Source organism: Camelus bactrianus, chromosome 8 (genome assembly GCF_048773025.1).
Source record: "Camelus bactrianus isolate YW-2024 breed Bactrian camel chromosome 8, ASM4877302v1, whole genome shotgun sequence".
NCBI classification, from domain to species: Eukaryota; Metazoa; Chordata; class Mammalia; order Artiodactyla; family Camelidae; genus Camelus; species Camelus bactrianus.
The window spans coordinates 89223804-89243854 of record NC_133546.1 but is presented as its reverse complement, the minus strand read 5'-3'; the positions used below and the strand labels follow the sequence as shown (position 1 = coordinate 89243854).

Here is a 20051-nt window from a genome sequence, read left to right as displayed (position 1 = left end):
ATTCAAAGGAGGTAACCAAATTGAGGAAAACATTAGACCAACCTCTTACCTAACCACTCAGCCCTGAACCCAGTGTCCTTCAACTTGGACACTCTCGGGACGTCTCCACTGGGTGAGTATTTTCCTGGTATGTTTCCACCAGCCCCACATCGGACGTCTCCGCAAGGTGGGTATTTCCCGTTATCTTTCAACCAGGCCCCACCCAGTATGTCTCCACTGGGTGGGTAATTCACCACAGTATCTTTCAACTGGAGGGCCAGTTACCTGGAAACACCGCCAAATAAAAATCAGGATCATCAAACAATATGTGATTTCCGAGAAACAAGAGAGACTCACCCAAATTCATCTGGACTCCCCGAGGAGGCAGATGGGCACAAAGGGCCACTTATGGTACCAAGGCTCCAGATACTCGGAGAGTTCAGGTGGAGAAAGTCTGCTCTGGGTCCCTTCATGGTGTCCAAAACTGTTGACTGAAATACATGTGCAGCCTAAAAGTTAAGAGTTATGTTTATTTGGTGGGAGGACTCAAGCCGGGATGACAGCCTCAGAGATCGCTCTGAGGGACTGCTCCCAAGAGGTTGAGGAGGAGCTAGGATATATAGGAGCTTTACAACAAAGACCAGGTTGTTGGAACAGTAAAAGATTGCTTGTTATCTAAAGAAAGCCAGGTATCTCAAGTTCAAGAATTTAGTGCTTTTCTATGTATGGGAGGAAGCAAATATTTTGGACTCCCTGAATTCATTCTTTAAACAAGCACCTAGCTACCTAGGGCCAGTATCCTGTCCTTTCTTATTCTGTGTCTGCTCAGAGGGCACCATTGTGAGTGTCTGCAGCTGCTGGGCTGCAGGCCTGTCCTCGCTGGGAGTTGGCGGCAGCCGCTAATGACTTGGTTTCAGCACTCTTTGTTTACTGACATGGTTGCAGTATTTTCATTCACATTGTAGTATTTTCATTCACGGACTGATTATGGATAATCTGCAAACTTGGAAAGCAACCGAGATGGAATTACTGCAGGTAAATTCTTCTTTAATAAGCCGTGTGCAAACATAAACATGGAGGAAGCATACATTTGGATTTGGTGGTGTAGGGAAGGGTTTCTGCACAATACAGGAGAAGGCAATGCAGAATTCCTTAAGTCCACCTTTCTTTTCTGTAGTGGTTTCTGAGAACAGTTTATGGTAATTAACCAACATTGACAAATGGTGGCACACATTGCATTTAAGAGCTGGCCGGCTGCAAACTTTTGTATTGGACAGGTGGAATTCATAGGCAAATGGTCAGGTGGATGGGAGAGAGACGGAGCCTAGGCCTGGGCCCAGATTCCAGTTTAAATCGGCATTTCCTCACCATATGGCCTTGGACTAGAATGCAACCTCTCTTAACCAGTTGGTGAATCTGTGAAATGGGCATGATAATATTCGTTTCTTCCTGGGATTGTTGTAAGTTCTAAAGAGTATTGTAGCACACATGAAGCACTTAACACACTGGCACTTAGCAGTGTTCACTGTGTGCGGCCGCCCCGCTTGGCATGTGTCAGAGCCGTAAAGGCAGCATGTGTCTGTTGAGGATGCACTGGTAGCCCCTTGAATAGGTTGTGAATATGGTGATTCCCTTTAATCTTGGTAACTCTGTGTGCCATGGGAAGTTATTTTCATGGACAGATGAGGAATCTCAGGGTAAAGAAGACTGTGTAATTTGCCCAAAGTCAGACCATAATTTTGGGTGCAGGGGCCTCTGTTCAGCATGGGCCCCAGGGCCTTCTGCCCTCTCCATTCAGCACCAGAACCAGATGTGGGGTCGGCTGTTTCCCAGCCCAGAATATCGGGCAGGCCGCAAGACACACCTGGCTCTGCACTGCTTGAGCAAAAACTCCGGAGGAGAGGAAGTTACAAAAGGGATAATCATAAAAACAGATGACAGCAAACTGTGACCAGCACTGAGAAGGAAAGGAACACGCCTCGCAATGCAGAGCTGCGAGCTTTCCCGTCGGGGCTGCTCTGGGGGCGTTCATCTCAGCTAAACAAACTCTGCTGCTGCACCAAGGCAGGAAGGCAGGGAGCGTGTGGCCAGGTAGACAGGGCCTTGTTAATCATACTCATTCCCCATTAAGCTGCAGCTGTCACGGGCACTTACCTAGTAAACAGATGTCTTCCATAATCATCACGCACTTTTCTTGGTAGTTTTATTGCCCCACCTTTGAGATGAGGTCATTGAAGCTGAGCAGTTTGCTGCATGCCCGTGATCACCATGGAAATACCCCCACTGGTCTTTCAACCTAGACTGGTGTGGCTGTCATGTCCCAGCCCTGTGAATGGCATCGTGTTGCTTCTCCCAAGTGTCCCAAATGACTGACATTGATATTCTTAATTCGTAGGAAATGGTATGTGACAATAGGAGAAAAAGGTAGTAAGAATTTGTTTGGAAAACTAGAACAAAATCCAATTCTTCCCCAGCTGGGGGAGCGTACCCTGTGTCACTCACCCCACTCACTGCGTGTCACCTCCTCCCTGCCGTCTCCGCATTCAGAAGCCACTCTGAGCCTTTGAAGAACATTTTGCCTCATGACACTGTTGACTAAGACCTGCGACCTCTCTGTCCCTGGTTAACTCTCTCTTCAAAGCCATTTAAATTTTTTGCAGGCTCCTCCGCTCAGATGTAAGAATATTCTCTTTCAACTTCTTGATGCAGCTCCTTAATGAAGATCTCGTGAAGGAAACTTAGTCAAAACCTGGGACGTATGCACACAGTGACTGCAACCTCAGCACTTTATGAAGTTCAGAATCAGATTTGTGGGTGACTCAGGAAAGGCTTTTTTATGGTAACAAGGGGAAAGTGAAAGGATGCAGGCTGTGTGAGACTGAAACATCTCGGTCCCAGCCAGCAAGGCACCGGCGTTCAGGATGGTGTGTGGGGAGTGCAGAATTCTCACAAAGAAAGAAGTGTTGGGATGGGAGGGAGGACAGTTAGGTACTTTACTGTGGAGGGAAAAAGTGGGTTAAGCATTTCCTGGTTGAACAAGAGGACTGTGACATGATGTGCTTGTATTTTGGAGAGAAGGGTTTTGTGGGGACAGGCCTAGGGAGAACGCTCTGTGGCTGTGGAGTCAGCACAACAGAGAAACACAGAACCGTGCAGACCTCAAGGCCCCTGCTGGGGAAGAGGCTGCCCGCCAATTCGAGCCCTGGGGGCAGCTTCTGTCCCTTAGCTGGGGCCTCAGAGCTCCCTTCACAACCCAGTCCTGTTGATACAAGGAATAAAATGTGAGGCATGAGAAGGGCTGTGTCCCAGGCTTTGGTTGAGCCCCTGGGATGTGTCCCACCAGATTTTGTTCCTTGGCTTTGTGCAGTAAAGTATTCAAGAGCAAGCCAGTGTTGAGGAAAGGTAGATTTATTCACAGAGACACATGGAAAGGCAAGTGAAAGGCCACGAGGTGTGGGGTTTGGGTGCTCAGATTAAAAGTAGGTACACACTCCACAGAGTGTGGGCTTTCTCCGAAGAGGGAGAGAGAGGGGAGACCGCGAGGTGGCGCTGTGTTGCTCGTTTTCTTGGGCTTGGTGGTTTCATTTGCTAATATATAGAAGGACCAGCCTAAGGGCAAGGGGCTGGGATTCCCAGGGAGTTGGCCATTTCCCACCCTTTGACATTTTGTGGCTAGCCTTGGGACTGCCATGGTGCCTTGGGGCATGTTATTCACCATGTTACTATTACAATGGGTGTATAATGAAGCTCAAGCTCTGCTAGAAGTTAAATCTCTTCATCCTGAGCCTCAAGGCCTACTGGGGGTTGAATACTTCACCATTTTGTTGTTAATTGCTGTGGCCTTCCTTGAATGGCTGTGCTCTGCCCCTTCCATCCTGTCTCACTGTGATGACACAGAGAGAGCAAAGACCGGGCCCTGCCTGTGCTCCTGCATTTAACAGCAGGAAGTCTGGAGTGGGCTTATGATGACTCTGAGTGGTGAGAAAGATGTTTCAGATTTTGCCACGTGAGACATGGGGACCTGCCAGCAGCCATCACAGATTTATCTCAAGGACATTATCGCTTGTGTTGTTACAGAAACAACAGGCCAGCCAAGAAACATGCACTGAGATTTATTACGCCGGCGGGCTCAGAGGGGCTTCTGTTCCGAAGCTCTGAGCACCTCCAAGACCTGCACATGAGGTTCTATAGGGTTAATTACAAGTAAGGGGCTATTAGCCAATAAGGCTCAAACAACACAAAGCAAGGAATCAGTACACTGAAGCTTATGAATTTGGAACAGATCACTTTACTGACAATTGTTGACCTTGGATTTACGAGTTAGCTTATTAGCCCATTCAACTGACACTAAACTTCAGATTTACGAGTTAGCCCAGCAATACTTAGATCAGTAAACCGACACTTATCACACTTAGATTTGTGACTTAGCTCGTTAGCCCAGCTGGGCTTTTCCTTCACAGTGTCATTCATCTTTTCTATATTTCTTTTTTTTTTTTTTAAGTATTTAATCCAAATTTAATATCAGGTTTTTTTGGAAAGAAATTTCTCTTTTTCTTTTCTTTGGGACTCTTTTGGGGGGGTAGGTAATTAGGTGTATTTATCTGTTAGTGGAGGCCCTGGGGCTTGAACCCGGGACCCCGTGCACGCTAAGCACACGCTCTACCACCCCCCCATGATCTTTTCTTTTTGCTTTAGCTGCCAAGAATCTTACAGCTGAATTTCTAGTCGGCCTTTAACACTTGCCCTGACTCCAGGGAATCCATTTTTATGACTTTACCTCCCCCAGGATTCATTTAAGTATTGAATCTCCAATTTCTCTTCACTCTCAGTTTTGCCTTTTTGTTGTTATGGTTGTTAAGGTGTGTTTAAAAAAATTGTTTAATTTCTCTTTTAGCAGGAGGCTGAAAGTAAATAAATATGTAAACAAACAGCACACTTAAATGCTTTTATACATTCTAAGCTGTTTAGTAGTTACTTAAATACCGAATTGAATATTAAAGTGATAACATTTTTAAATTATTTTTTAATTTTTTACAAAGATATAGATGATTTGAAATATGATATGTTTCAGGTGTACAATAGATGCTCCATTTATAGTTACTGTAAACATTGGCTGTATTCCCTGTGTTGTAAGATACATCCCTGTAGCCTTACATTACATGTTGCAGTTTGTATAAGAAAGTTGGGTAACGCAGAGTCTGGGGCATGGCTGTGTCTGACCCAGGGTCACGCTCACCCTGCCTGTCAGAGCCCAGGCCCTCACTCCTGTCTGCAGGGCAGCGAGTGGAGGCAGCCCTCATCAGCGCTGGCACCACCCTCTGAGCGGCAGTGACAGCAGTGTCTGTGTGTGGACGTGCATAGTGTTTTTCCAGGAGCTTTACATGCATTTCTGCATTTAATAATTAAAGCCCTCCTGTGAGGAAGCGTTTTAAGATTTTAATGAATAATACATTTTATTTTGATATTGATAGACTTCAAAACTCCGGAAAATTTACAGAAGTAGTACAGTAAATGCTTAGATACAGTTCACCTTAAAGGGCACTATTTGTCCTTTTGTGTCTGGCTTATTTTAGCATAAAGTTTCAAGGTTCATCCATAATGTAGCCTGAGTCAGTACTTTATTCTTTTGGTTTCATAATATCCTTTTTCTTTTTTTTCGTTTTTGGTCTATTTAAAAATACTTTCATTGAAGTCTAGTCAGTTTATAATGTTGTGTCAGTTTCTTGTGTACAGCACAACAATTCAGTTAAATAGGAACATACCTGTATTCATTTTCATATTCTTTTAAACATAAGTTACTATAAGATATTAAATATATTCTCCTGTGCTATACAGTATAAACTTGCGGTTTATTCTATACATACTCAGTATCTGCAAATCTTGAACTATCAATATATTCCTACCCACACCCTCTCCCCTCTGGTAACCATAGTTTGGTTTCTATGTCTCTGTGTCTGTTTCTGTTTTGTAGATAAGTTTATCTTTTTGTGTCTTTGATTTTTGATTTTTTTTTTTAAGATTCCACATGTGAGCGATCTCATATGGTATTTTTCTTTCTCTTTCTGGCTTACTTTTCTTTGAATGACATTCTCCAGGTCCATTCATTTTGCTGCAAATGGCATTACTTTATTATTATTTTATGGCTGAATAGTAGTCTATTGGAGAAATATACTACAGTCTCTTTATCCAGTCATCTTTCAGTGGACATTTAGGTTGTTTCCATGTCTTGCTATTGTAAATAGTGCTGCTGTGAACATTGGGGTAAAAGTGTCTTTTTGAGTTAGGGTTCCTTCTGGATATATGTCCAGGAGTGAGATTGCTGGGTCATATGGGAGGTCAATTTTTTGTCTTTTGAGGAACCTCTATACAGTTTTCCACAATGGCTCCATCAAACTGCATTCCCACCACAGTGCAGGAGGGTTCCCAATTCTCCGTAGCCTCTAGAGCATTTACTGTCTGTGAACTTCTGAATGATGGCTATTCGGACTGGTGAGAGTTGAGTCTTGATTGCAGTTTTGATTTGCATTTCTCTGATAATGATATTGAGCATTTTTTTCATGTGCCTATTGGCCATTTGTATGTCTTCATTGGAGAAAAGTTTCTTTAGGACTTCTGCCCATTTTTGAATTGAATTGTTTGTTTTTCTTTCTTATTAAGTGTAAAAGCTGTTTACATATTCTGGGAATTAAGCCCTTGTCAGTTTCATTTATTGCAACTATTTTCTCTCATTCCATAGATTGTCTTTTTGTTTTGCTTTTTGTTTCCTTTTCTGTGCAAAAGCTTGTAAGTTTAATTAGATCCTACTTGTATTATTTTGCTTGAATTTCTATTGCTTGAGTAGACTGCTCTAGGAAAACATTGTTGAGATGTATGTCAGATGTTTTGCCTATGTTTTCTTCTAAGAGGTTTATAGTGTCTTGTCTACATGTTTAAGTCTTTAAGCCATTTTAATTTATTTTTGTGTATGCTGTGAGGGAGTGGCCTAACTTCATTGATTTACATTCAGCTGTCCACTTTTCCCTACACCATTTTCTGAAGAGGCTGTCTACTCCATTGTATGTTCTCACCTCCTTTGTCAAAGATTTAATGACCAAAAGTTTGTGGGACTATTCTTGGTAATTTTGTTTATCCGTTCATTGATGGATGGATATTGTTTGTAACCTTTGGCTACTCTGAATGATACTGCCATGAATATTGATGTGCAAGTTTTTGTGAGAATATATTTTCATTCTGTTGGCTGTACAGTTGGCCCGCCATTTCTGTAGTTTCCACTTCATGGATCCAGATGGCTGATTGTAAAGGGACTCGAACATCCTTGGATTATGGTATCCAGGGTGGGGAGTTCCTGAAACAAACCCCCCGAGGATACTGAGGGATGACTCTATATGTAGGAGTGGAATTGCTGTGCCATATAATTCTAACCTTTTGAGGAAACACCAGGCTTTTCCAAAGAAGCTGCACCATTGCCCCTTTCCAATGGCTGCGTATTGAGGGTTCCCATTTCTCTGCCTCCTGACCGACACTTGTTATTTTCCATGTTTTGATTATAACCATTCTAGTGAGTCTAAAATCAGATATCATTTTGATGTTGATTTCGCTAGTGATGCTGAGCATCTTTTCATATGCTTATTGGCCAATTGTGTATCTATTTAAATACTTGGCATATTTAAAAATTAGGTCGAATTTCTTTGTATTGGTCAGTTGTAAGCATTTGTTTTATATCCTGGATACTAGTCTCTTATTAGATATATGCTTTGCAAAATTTTTCTCCTATTCTGCAGATTGTCGTTTCACTTTAGTTTTTTTAAACATTAAAACAATTTCTTTCTAGGGGAGGTAATTAGATTTATTCATTTTATTTTTCTTGCTAAGCACGCACTCTATCACTTGAGCTACACCCTTCCCCTTCATTTCACTTTCTTGATGATGTCCTTTGTAACAAATGGTTTTAATTTTGATGAAGTCAATTTTATCTTTCTTTTTTTTCACTTGTGCTCTTGGTATTGTATCTAGGAAGCCATAGCATATCCTTGAACCACAAAGATTTAAACTATGTCTTCTTTTAGAATGTTTATACATTTAGTTTTTACGTTTCCGTCTGTGATCCATTTTGAATTAATATTTTATTTGTTATACAAAATACGGGGGTCCAGATTCCAGATTCATTCTTTTGCCTTCAGATACCCAGGTGTCTCTGCACCATTTGTTGAATAGACTATTCTTTCAATGGAGTTTTGTTGGCACATTTCTGGAAAAATGACTGTAAATGTAAGTTTCCCCCCTGGATTTTTTATTGTTTCTCATAGATTTATGCATCCAAACTTATGCCAGTACCATAATGACTTGAGTACTATAGATTTGTAGTAACCATTGAGTGAGACCTCCAACTTTGCTCTTCTTTTTCAAGATTGTTTTGGCTGACCTGGTTCCCTTGCACTTCCATATGAATTTTGGCATCAGTTCTTCAATTTTTGCAAAGAAGTCAGCTGGAATTTTGATAGGGATTCCATTAAATTTGTAGATCACTTTCGGGAGTCTTAACATTTTTAACAATATTGTCTACCATTCCATGAACATGGGATGCCTTCCATATATGTAGATGTTTTAATTTTTTTTTGGTGATACTTCAAAATGTTCAATGTGCAAATCTTGTAAAATTTTCTTAAATGTATCTCTCATTTTATTTTTAATGCTGTTGTAGTTGGAAAGGCTGAGCTTCCTAAGGGTGGGACTATATATCAATTTATTTATTTCTAGGATTCCTACACAGCAAATACCCTAGATTTATATTTGCTACATAAATCTATCCACAATTTTTCCCACCCCCGTGTCATAAGAAACCAAGACCCAGGTTAAGCTACCTGAACACTTATGTGGAAGTGAGAAGTGAGACCCTTGGGTGGGGCTTTGTGCAGATTATACTGAAAGCTTATTCATTATGGCTTCATCTTAATTTCTTTTAAACAATCCTTTCAGTGTATATAGTCAGATACATTAAGAAAATGCCCTTTCGATGTGTGGAGGAGCTAAGACTATAATTTTCAAATAATTTCTAGTGAGAGTGTTGTACTTGAAACTAATTTGCATCAATCTTTGAAGATTTATGTTTCAGGAGCTTTGACTATATAATACCTGTCTTTATTCAATAACTACAACTAAATGCTCAAACAACATGTAAGAGTTTGAGCAAACTGCCCCCGCCCCGTAGTGCTGGTTGGCTGCAGCTGTAACTGGAGTCAAGTCTTACCTATCCCAGTACGCTTGGGTGGATCTGCTCAAAGGGGTTCGTCCAATAGTTTGTCGGTAGTCTTTTGGACAAAGCCATAAAGCATTGATTTAAGGTTGCTGGAATGGAATCTATTTTATTAATATTAAGTAAGCACATATTGAGTGCTTACTGTATGTTGGGAATTGTCCCTCAGCCTCACATGAATATTATTCCGCTTAAAACCTCTCATATTTCCTTGTTATTCACACTTTACAGATAAGGAGTCTGAGTATTAGGTTTTCTCTCTTTTGGGGGGAGCTCATTATCAATGATGGGAAGTTGTAAGGAAAAAGATACTGATTCATCCAGAGAAAACATTTTTCTGAGAGTCAGCACTGAAGAGGTTGATCATTGTTTGAGTAAGACGAGCCCCGGGTTGTACGGAGTCAGCATCCCTGTCCTGGACACGGCACGTGTAGCACTGCGTGGTGGGTGAGGCGGCGCGGCCGCGCAGGGAACGCGGATGCCGGGCCGTTGGGCTGTGCTCAGGCCCGGTGGGGCTTTCTCCTAAGGGAAGTGGAACGTCATTGTCAGAATTTAAGTAGGGGAGATGGGTGCTCTCGTAGATCACTTTTGTCTTGTAGAATGCTTAGAAACATTTAGAAGGCTCGGCAGGAGGTGATGTGATAAGTCAGAGTAGGGTGGCTATGAGGTGTAGCAGTGTTCAATTTTCAAATGGTTTTCAGTCCCAGGTTTGTGGCTCAGTAGCCGTGTCACTTTGGATGACGCACTCAAGGAAGTGAAACAATTTATCTTATTACTTGAAGCAGTGATATACCGACTTCCCAGGACTTCTGTGGAGATCCAGTGAGATAACGTGTGCACAATGTGCAGCGTGGTCCCCAGCACACAGTCAGTGCTGAGGGAGTGCCAGTGAGAACTTTCTAGGTGAGGTGTGGGTGGTGTGACTCGTTGACTGAGGAAATTGGGCCCTGAAGGAGGGGTCCAGTCACATCTGTGAGTGATGGGACTGAGCTGGGAGAGGCAGAGGGTGGAGTTGGTGGTGCCCTTGAAACACCTAAGTGCAGTGCCACAATCACAGAGGAGGTCTAGGCCCGGGCTGTGCATTTTCCTATAATCTCAATCCCTGAGGACGCCAAGGTATTGATCATTGAACGTGAAGACATACTTACAGGACAAGTGAATAGTAGTATCATCTCTGTCATCAAAGCTCACGTCTCTTTATTCATCACTCACTTTGCTAATTGGGTACTTACAGAGCTCAATTCACCATCCTCACCTGGGCTCAGGCTCCACAGAAAAGATCTTGTGAGTCTCCCTCTTTTCCAGAAGAAAACACATTTAGCTGGTAGACTTCTCTACTTCGCCAGACTTAGAATTTTAGTTTGTTGATTTAATTCTGTTTTCTGTTGGCTGTCTCCTGACAGGAGAGACATTTTACCTCATGGTCAGGTTTCAATTAGCTGTTACTGAGAACTGCTGATCTGATCCATAGTGTATTTTTTCTATTAACTTTGTAGAGTACTTATCATTTTTCTGTCTTTCCCCTTTAATTTTGTTTCCTGTTCAATGTTCTATCCTATTTGGGGCCTTATTTTATTTTTTAATTCAAAAATGTCTGTTAGCAGTTAAGAAAACAAAAGCAAATAAAAAATGCACATGATAGCTAGATTTAGAATATATCTAGTGTGTTTTCTGTCTCGGCAATGGAGGGTTCTAGAAACTCTTGAAAACCTTCATTACATAAGTTCCTTAAAATGCTGATTAAGAAATAAGACCTTCCTTCCTCATCTTTCAAGCTGCACAGCTAATTGTCAAGAAAGTGAGGGGAAATCCTCAGAAGCCAAGTCAACCAGAAAGCAGGGATTCTGGGAGATACACGAGCCTTAGAAGCCCTGGGGGCCAGTTGGCTCCTGAACTGAGTTTCAGTTGCCTTGACAGGAGGGCAGGAGGTGAGCCCCAGGGCTCTCACACTGGGAGTTGGATGGCTGTTCTTATGTAAGGCCAAGCACATCCTGAGAATCCTGCTTTATAAAAGGGTGAATTAGAAAGAAAAGTAAAAAAGCATTCCTCAAGGCAAGGAAGTAAGGAAAGTCAATTTTTTTGGAAGCGGGGAAAAATAACATATCCAATGTAAGTATTTAGTTTAAATCTGTTCTGGCATGAGACTGACAACAAACTCCTGGCAGAAAATCACAGCTCCTCCCGGAAAGAGAAGATGTGTTTTGAATGAATCAGTGGGCAGCCATTCCGAAAAAGGTCTCCAGAGTCTTCTGGATCAAGATACTGGACCCAAACACCTCCCTTCCATGGTCTCATTTAAATAACCAGAAAGGTTTTAAAGGAAAGAAGCCATAATCATAGTTCTATTTATTGACATTAATATATGCTAGGAATTCAGAGGTGACTATGGAGTTGTCACCTCTTTTATGGACCTTACTTTCTATTTGACATAGTTGGGGAACTTGGTGGAGGGTGGTGTTAGACTGTTGCAATTAGCCAGGACAGGAGATTAAGAAAGCAGTGAAGGGCGGGTGACATTTTTAGCTGAGGACAGTCCTGTTCAGTTGGTTTGTAATTGCAGGCTCGTTGAGTTGTCACTGGAGGGAATTGATCTTATGGAGTTTGGACTTAACTCAGGCCTCTTCAGAATGGACAAGTGAACCTGGAGAAAGACAGTCAAATCTGTGCAGACATTAAAGTCCACGTGAACGTGCTGTATCCCTGAGCCAAATATAGGACAAGTAGGCAGCACTTCTTGAGGACAGAGGAGTGGTTTTTAAGGTTCTCCAAGAATGAAGCCCAGGGAACCGGGATGGCCAGTTGTCAAACTGTGACGTTGCTCTTTGGACGGTGTACCCACCGAGGTTATTGGCCGTTAATAGGTTTCCATTTCTCTTTAATGCATGACAGGTGATGAGGACGTGGGCATACACTTTTGACACCTTGTCAAAGTGACTGGGTACCTGCCTAGAAGGGCGGGCACAGCTACGGCTGCGCCATACATCTTGCCGCCCATCCCGTTCCCCGGCTCCGTGATCACGGCAGAGTGGTTCCTTGTTGAGCTGTCCGTCTCCTCTGTGACATCGTAACCCAACAAATTACCGGAGAGTATTAGCTTGGCTTTGTTCTTTTCCATCCTTCCCTTCAAATGATGATGACTGATAATGGACCCAGTTACGTTTGCAGATGATTTACACGTAGTGCTGTCAATACAAACCTTGTAATCCCCACTGTGTGATCTAGAGAAGAAAGTTACATTCTTTCCAAATTGTTTTGATGCACTTATGTGGGAAAATGATGTACGTTTGAATATGTATTTCCTCTCTGAATCATCATGGCTACAGATGAATATTTGTAGACATGGAATGAGTTTACTGTATTTGAACTGTATGGTCCCCTAAATTCTCCCCAGCTTTTTAAAGTCATCACTGGAGTGCTACCTCCACAGTGTCCCAAAGCATCCACCACTGCCTGTTCTTCGGACACTGTGAGTTTCCAAGTTGGAGAAGGCTGCTGGCTGTTGAGGCATTCTCTGGCATATCTCTGGCTGGCTGATGTGAGCTTAGCACACAAGACTTGGCAGACAGTATCTAACCATGGTCACGTCCATTTCTGGAACACTCATGGAGGATTTTACACCTATGCTAGTGGCATACGTTATTTCTTTTGGTTTTCAAAACAATCATAATTAGATTTTATCACCTGTATTAATAAGGAAACTGTCAAAGCGAGTGATGTGCAGACTTTGGACTGGAACACGGGTCTTTCTGATCCCTATCTCTGTTCCCTCCCCAGCCTATCCTTCCAAATGTCCAGGAGACTCTTCCTCAGTCTTGAGTTTCCCGCTGATGTTACCACTGTCTTTGTTTCTGGAGAGGAAAACAAGTCTAAACTTACTTTCCAGTTGGAAATGGAATGGAGAGTTAACGTTGGAAGCCGGGAGAGTCTGTCCTGTGATGAAGCGGTCTCTGAGCCACTTCCATGGGGACGTCACGTCACTGTCTGGGCCCCTTGCACAGCCTGTGCACAGGTGATAAGCCAGATGTGCTGAGCAGTCCTACCGGACAGGGAAGTGCGTTGGAAATGAGTTTGGGTATTTGGTTTCATTACATATGTTCCTGAGGGCCTTGGCCTGGCACTTCAAATGGGACCACTCCCTGTCCCACAGACTCGTGCTCTGGGCCGGTGCAGACCTAACGTGGCCTCAGCCTGAGGCTCAGGGCCCGTGGTGATGAGGAGCATTTTAGTCCAGGGTCTGCCGGAGGCTCTGACACTTCTGGGCCATGGGAATTTGTCCAGGATGATAATAAATCCTCCCCGAGATTCAGATTTCCTTGCCTGTGAGCTGGGGTAGTAATAGTTTCTGAAATGATTGTAATGATTCAGTAACGGGCACAGCGTGTGCTGGCAGGTAGCTGGTGTTTAAGGAGCAGAAGTCGCAGTCACTCTGTCAGCCTCTCACTGTGTGCTCTGTGCTTTGAGAGGTTGTGTGTTTGGTGAAAGTCCCGCCCAAACCCTAGGGTGTAGATGAACTGTTGTTCCTTTACTTTCCCGTCCTTTTCCTCTTTCCCTTCTCTGTGTCCCATGTTTAGGTAGCAGATTCCTCTGTTTCAGGGAATACGTACCTTTCTAGTAAAACGAGAGGCGGAACGCGGAAAGGTGGGGCCCAGAGGGGGTCTGGAGCATCCGCACAGCGCTGCTTCCCTTCATTTCTGTATCCGGTCCCATCAGTGCATGAAGTCAGCCTTCCTCTTCCTTCCGGTGTCGTTCGGTCTCTGTTTTAAGGGAAAATTTTTTACGGGTCTTTTTTCCATTACATGTTTCGTTCAGATGCTTGTTGCTTTTCTCCCTGTGCTTCAGCATTCCTAGGAGAGAATTCAGCAGTGCAGCATCCTCTCCGAGCTCTATGAGTTGATCGGCTTCCACCGCAAGTCCGCCTTCTTCAAGCGGGTGGCCCCCGTGCAGCGCGCGGCCCCCGGCATTACGGAGCCTGGCGGGAAGGCCTGCTACCGACTCCTTCTGCAGACGCTTCCTGGCTACAGTCTGTCGCTGGATCTGCAGGACTTCAGCAAAGGTTTTGGAAGTAAAACATTGCTTCAGTCCCATTAACCATGCCTGGTTTGGGCCCTGCTGTCCTGTCTCATCAGGGTGAATTCTGATTCGTTTAGAATAGGGCTCAGCAGACTTTTTCTTTCAACGGCTTGGGAGTAAATATTTCAGGGTCTGCAAACCTCCTGATCTCTGGTGCAGCTGCTCAGCTCTGCTGTTCAGACGCCAGAGCATCCGGACATTCCACACACCCACAGAGCTTTATTAACAGCGGTGTCTGGGGCTGGATTCAGTGTATGAACTGCAGTTTGTCCCCACAGCCTCCTCACTATTGACGCCTGCACCAGAGCATGCATTTGCGACAATGGGTGAACCTGCACTGACACGTCATCATCACCCAGAGCCCAAACTTAACACTAGGATTTACACTTGGTGGTGTGCACTCTGTGGGTTTGGACAGATGTGCAATGACATGTATCCACCGTCACAGCATCATACAGAGTAGTCTGTCTTAGTGACCTTAAAATGCTCCGTGCTGCACCTCATTCATTGCTCCTTCCCCTCTAGCCTCTGACAGCCACTGATCTTTTAGTCTCTGTGGTTTTCCCTTTCCCAGAACACCATACAGTTGGAATCAGACAGTTGCGGAACCTTCCCAGATTGGCTTCTTTCCCTTAGTAATATGCATTTAAGGTTCCTCCATGTCTTTCCATGCCTTGATAACTCATTTCATTTTAGCACCAAATAATAGTCCATTTTCTGGCTGGACCACAGTTAATCCATTCACCTACTGAAGAACAGCTTAGTTGCTTCTGAGTTCTGGTGATTATGAATAAAGCTGCTATTAACATCTGTATGCAGTTTTGTGTGTGGACATAAGTTTCCATTTCGTCGAGTAAACACCAAGGAGCACAGTTGCCGGATCATGTGTTAGGAGTACGTTTAGTTTTGTAAAAAATTGCCAGACCGTCTTCCAAAGTATCTGGGCCATTTTACATTCCCACCAGCAATGCATGAGAATTCCTTATGCTCCACATCCTCACCAGCATTTGGTGCTGTCAGTGTTCTGAGTTTTGGCAGTTCTGACAGGTGTGCAGTGGTACCTCGCTGTTTCAGTCTGCATCCCCTTGATGACAGATGCTGTGGAGCATCTTTCCATAGACTTCTTTGGCATCTAGATTTTTTCTTTGATGAGATCTGTGTCAGGAATTTTGCTCATTTTTTAATCAGGTTGTTCATCCTTCTTGTTGAGTTTAAAGAGATTTTGGTATATTCTGGATATCAGCCCTTTATCAATGTGTCCCTGCCCTTCACCTGCAGCACCGGAGTTGTCCTTTGGGTCTCAGTGGAGTGTCAGCTCTTCAAAGAGGTTCCCTGTCTTCCCTCAGCCTAAATACTGTCCTTGTATTTTTCACTTTCATTGACTCATTTTGTTCTTTTTAAATAGCATTTCCCATAATTTGTAAGTATATTAAAAATAAGGGCAATGATTGAACACCACCTCCCCCACCAGGCTGTGTGCCCTGTGAGAGCAGAGGCCCTGTCCCCACTCACCATTTCCCATGACAGCACATGGCACATGTCCATGTAAAAGTGTGTAACGTGGGGCCAAACCTGATGAGCAGCTATGATGACATGTGTTGGCTACCATTTATTGAGTAGACTTTGTTTCTGATGTAAATTATTAAATCACATGAATTAAACTTGTTTGTTTTGAAAAATAAAACAACAAAGCCCACCTCCATTTGATTGGTACTTTCTACTTAGCCTTCTGACACAGGAGGGGATGTTCACAATCATTTTCTGGAGGAGGTTGGGGAGGTAAAGTAAGAGAGTGAGATCAAATAAAGTAAAAATGATAACTATCAGTTGGCTTTATTTTCACTAAGACATAAAAGTTACTTTAAACCCTATCTCAGCTGTTGTTCTGTTGTTTTAAACATTTCTCATAGAATTAAATGGAAGCCCACTAAACCCTGAAAGGGAAATTGTGTGCTCAAGTCCTGAAAATTGTTTATGTCTATTTCTTGAAACGCACATTTTCCCTGCTGGTTAAAGAAATTCGAGGCGGGAACACAGCCGTGCGCTGTGTGTCTGCCGGCTTCACGGGCTGCTCACTGTCATTTTCATTTTCTTGTGTTGCAGTTTATGAAGGTTTTCCCATGAGATATATTGCTCAGCCTTTTCCTGAATGAAGGATTGAATTTTCCACAGGAAATCTTATGAAAGAGAGTGACAAGGCACATGGGTTTCCCAAAAAGGAATACTTGATGTAATAAACTCTCACTATGGTGAACCTTTTTTAATACAAGCCAGTTGAACATTTTATCACTAGGTCATAGGCCACAAATCTGTCTTAAGAATAAAAAGATTCAAATTTTATAGAAGAAGCAGTTTGAATCAAGTAGAAATTATGATTTGTACACTAGTTGGTGTTAGAAATTATACTCAGTCTTATCATAATTGCCTGAGGTAGGAACTGGATTATTATTTATTTATTAAAAAAAAATCCACTAGGTGCTATTTGCCCCATTCTTGATGCAGCAGTGCTGAGGTTAGTTAAGTTGGGCCATTTAGGATTGTTAGCTAGGTTTTCCGGACATTGATTTCAGCCTCTTTATCTTTTTTACAATCTCTTCTTTTGTATCGGCCTTTGGTCTTTTGACAACGTGGAAATACTGCACGGATCTGCCTTTCCCTTTTTTCCTGTCTTTGTGGGAAAAGATTTCTGAAAGACAAACTACTAGGATATTAAGGATTTTGTGTGGGGTAAGTTTGTTCAGTTCTAAGGATTTCAATTAATACGCATTAATACTTGCTATTCAGCTAATGACAGTAAAATTATAAACTAACTTAAGTATACATGAGTAAGTATAATACAATAAGCCAATCACCCAGATTAAGGAATTCACAAACTTTTCCATATTTCCTTTATTCAGAGCTTTGTTCTTTTATTTGTCCTTTGTTGAAGTATTTGACAGCAAATCCAAGAAGACATGTCATTTTACCCTATGTGCTCAAGTAGGCATGTCTGAAAAATGAGGGCCTTTTTTTGATCAGGTTTTTCCATTTGACCCATGTGCTCATTAAGTACCAGCTTTATCATGCATCTCACTAGGCATTAGGGATCCTTGGGGCAATGAGACAGTCCTGGCTCCCAAGGAAGTAAGGGCTGATGGAAGAAACCAACACAGGAGCTTGGGTGCCTCACTTAAGGTCCCTACTGGATGACACCAATTGGACAAAATCTGTGCACAATACAGTAGGATTCACAGAAGGGACTGGTCAGACTTGTAGGGCAGGCCGTGAGAGAGGCGGTCAGCAGGGCTACAAGAGGAGGACTCATTTGATCAGAATCTGAAATCCTTTCTGCCAAACTTTCTACCAAGCCCCCAAGGCCATCACAAACAACCCTGTGCTGTAACTGTTTTTGATTCCAGTTACCACATCTCCTTCAGGAAGGATTTTAAGGTGGAAAATATTTAAAATCCGTAATTGTTGCCAGAAGGGACATAGAACAAGGAACATGTAAACAACACAAATGTCCATCAGCACATGACTGGATAAAGACGAGGTGATACATATATACAATGGAATACTACTCAGCCATAAAAGATGCCATTTGCAGCAACATGGATGGACCTGAAGACTGTCATTCTAAGTGAAGTGGGGTGGAAAGAGAAAGAAAAATGCCATATGACTTCATTTATGGGGAATCTAAAATTAATAGCAATAATAATAAGACCACAAATGAACTAAATATTGTTTTGATTTCTTGAATATATGCAAGCACATCTGACCATCCTTTGTGATTGGATTACCATATTCTGTTTATTCTTTTGTAGATGTCCTTATTCCTCTGGTAACTAATTTTAAAAATCTAAAGCTCTAATCTGTTCTTATGAAACAATAATTAGTACATATATGTAAACTAAAAAATGCAGTATGCTCTATACATGTATTTACATGCAATATGTGTATGTGAAGTTGAACTGTAAAAATTCTACCTGATAAAACTGAAAAAGGAAAAAAATAAAAAATTTATTTTAAAAAAACACCCCTCTTTAGATATTAAAACGTTCATTTCTGAGATTCTGTGAAAGACAGCATGGAAGTAGGTTTTTAAGATTTTCTCCTTGTTCCTCGGTGAGCAGCCTGGGCTGCACAGCTTGGCCGCCACAGGCCCCCAGGACTTGCCGGCTTGCTCCTCACTTGTTGGGAGGAAGATTAGCTGCTTCAGGAATATTTATGTTCTTAGAAGTTGCTGAAAACCCCACAGAGCTTCTGTTTACATGGAGTGTATCTGTCAATATACCCCATTATAGAAATTAGAACAGAAAATTTAAACCCAAGAACTGACAAGCACACGCTGCCCCAGCACGTGTTCAAAGTAGTGCTGCCACGGTGGCGTGTGTTGGTTCTAGAAAAAATGCACCATACAGTCAAGAATGAGGGTGAACCCACAGATCTCATCTCAGCAATGCTATGAAGAGGTGGGACCCAAAGCCCCTAAAACAGTGCTGAAGTCCCCAGAAGTCCCAGAACACACAGAGCCATGGGACCAAGAATCCAGTGTCTCATGGATCATCAGCTGTGGAGACCGAGTCCTGGGTCAGGAGGAGCAGAATTAGGGATAGAAGGCACACAGTCCTATTGACAGCAAAGCTTTAAAGGTTTTGAATTGACTGAAAGTTTGGCAAAGATTTGCATTTAGACTACTACATTTCCTCTCCTGGAGACGTTAGAAGGAAAACACTGATTAATAGAGGATGATTGTAATGGATTAATTATGATACTGATGACATGGGCTGTGAACACTAACCCTGCACTCAGTGTAGAATAAGCCTTTTATGTACACAATTCATTAGGTCTCCACACCCCTGCAACGTGGCATTAAGCACTCATACAAACATGAAACCAGTGACTATAAAACAGTCACAAGCCTTCCTCTCCAGCATGAGGTAGCAAAACCAGCAAGGATTTTCAATGACAAAAGCCAAAATCATATATTTTTGGGAAAGAAAGCAAATGAAACACTGAAGAACAATTAACCAAAAGAGCAGATGGAATGGAAAATTTTATTGAAGAAAGCAATGATTGATTCAATTAAAACAGCTAATGTCCCTGGTATAATTGAACCATCAATCCAAATTTTTGGAAAAGTGGGTTGTGAAATTACTGTTTCATTTAATATTGGAATTCTTATTTGGACCAATTTGATATGCACCACTGGTGTGAGGTTAGATATTTAGGTAAATAACAATATTCCTATTTTTTAAGTTAACAGGAAACATAACACAGGACTCCAGATTTAGGGAGAGAATGCAAAAAACTACTATCATATTCCATCCAGTAAGGACAAGTGTCCCTGCGTCACCAAAGCAATGAGAATTTGCACAAAGAAAACACAGTTCCAATTGTGACAAATACGAGACCGTGAGCCATGAGTTACGAGAACAAGCAACTGTTTAAATGCCATGGGCAAATTTTTTTTATCATCTTGAAAACATCACTGATGTTCTAGTTAAGAAAAAGAATTGTTTTACTAGCAAATCCAACTGACACGGGAGTTTTTCCAAGTGAGAAGGTGATTCCAAAAAGTGCAGTAAAATGAGTAAAGATGATCTGCGCAGTGACGGAGATGGTATTAGACTAACCAGCACCACGATTCCCGGTTTTACACTTGCTCTCTGCTCATCACCTCTGACACAAGAACTCATCAAATGATTGTTTTTTCTTTAGGGAAAAAAAGATAAATAAAATCTAAATACAAGATGTGGTATGTAAAGCG

At 42.3% G+C, this 20051-nt stretch overlaps 1 long non-coding RNA gene across 1 annotated transcript in view; it reads left to right on the top strand.

Annotated features, from left to right (window-relative positions):
- The window catches only part of LOC141578412 (uncharacterized), a 28403-nt gene extending 10086 nt beyond the window's left edge, over positions 1-18317 (top strand). The window contains exons 3-4 of the long non-coding RNA XR_012508805.1: positions 14072-14285; positions 17701-18317. This is a non-coding gene — a long non-coding RNA (uncharacterized LOC141578412). The remainder of the gene's footprint in view (positions 1-14071; positions 14286-17700) is intronic.
- The last annotated feature ends 1734 nt before the right edge of the window (positions 18318-20051 follow it).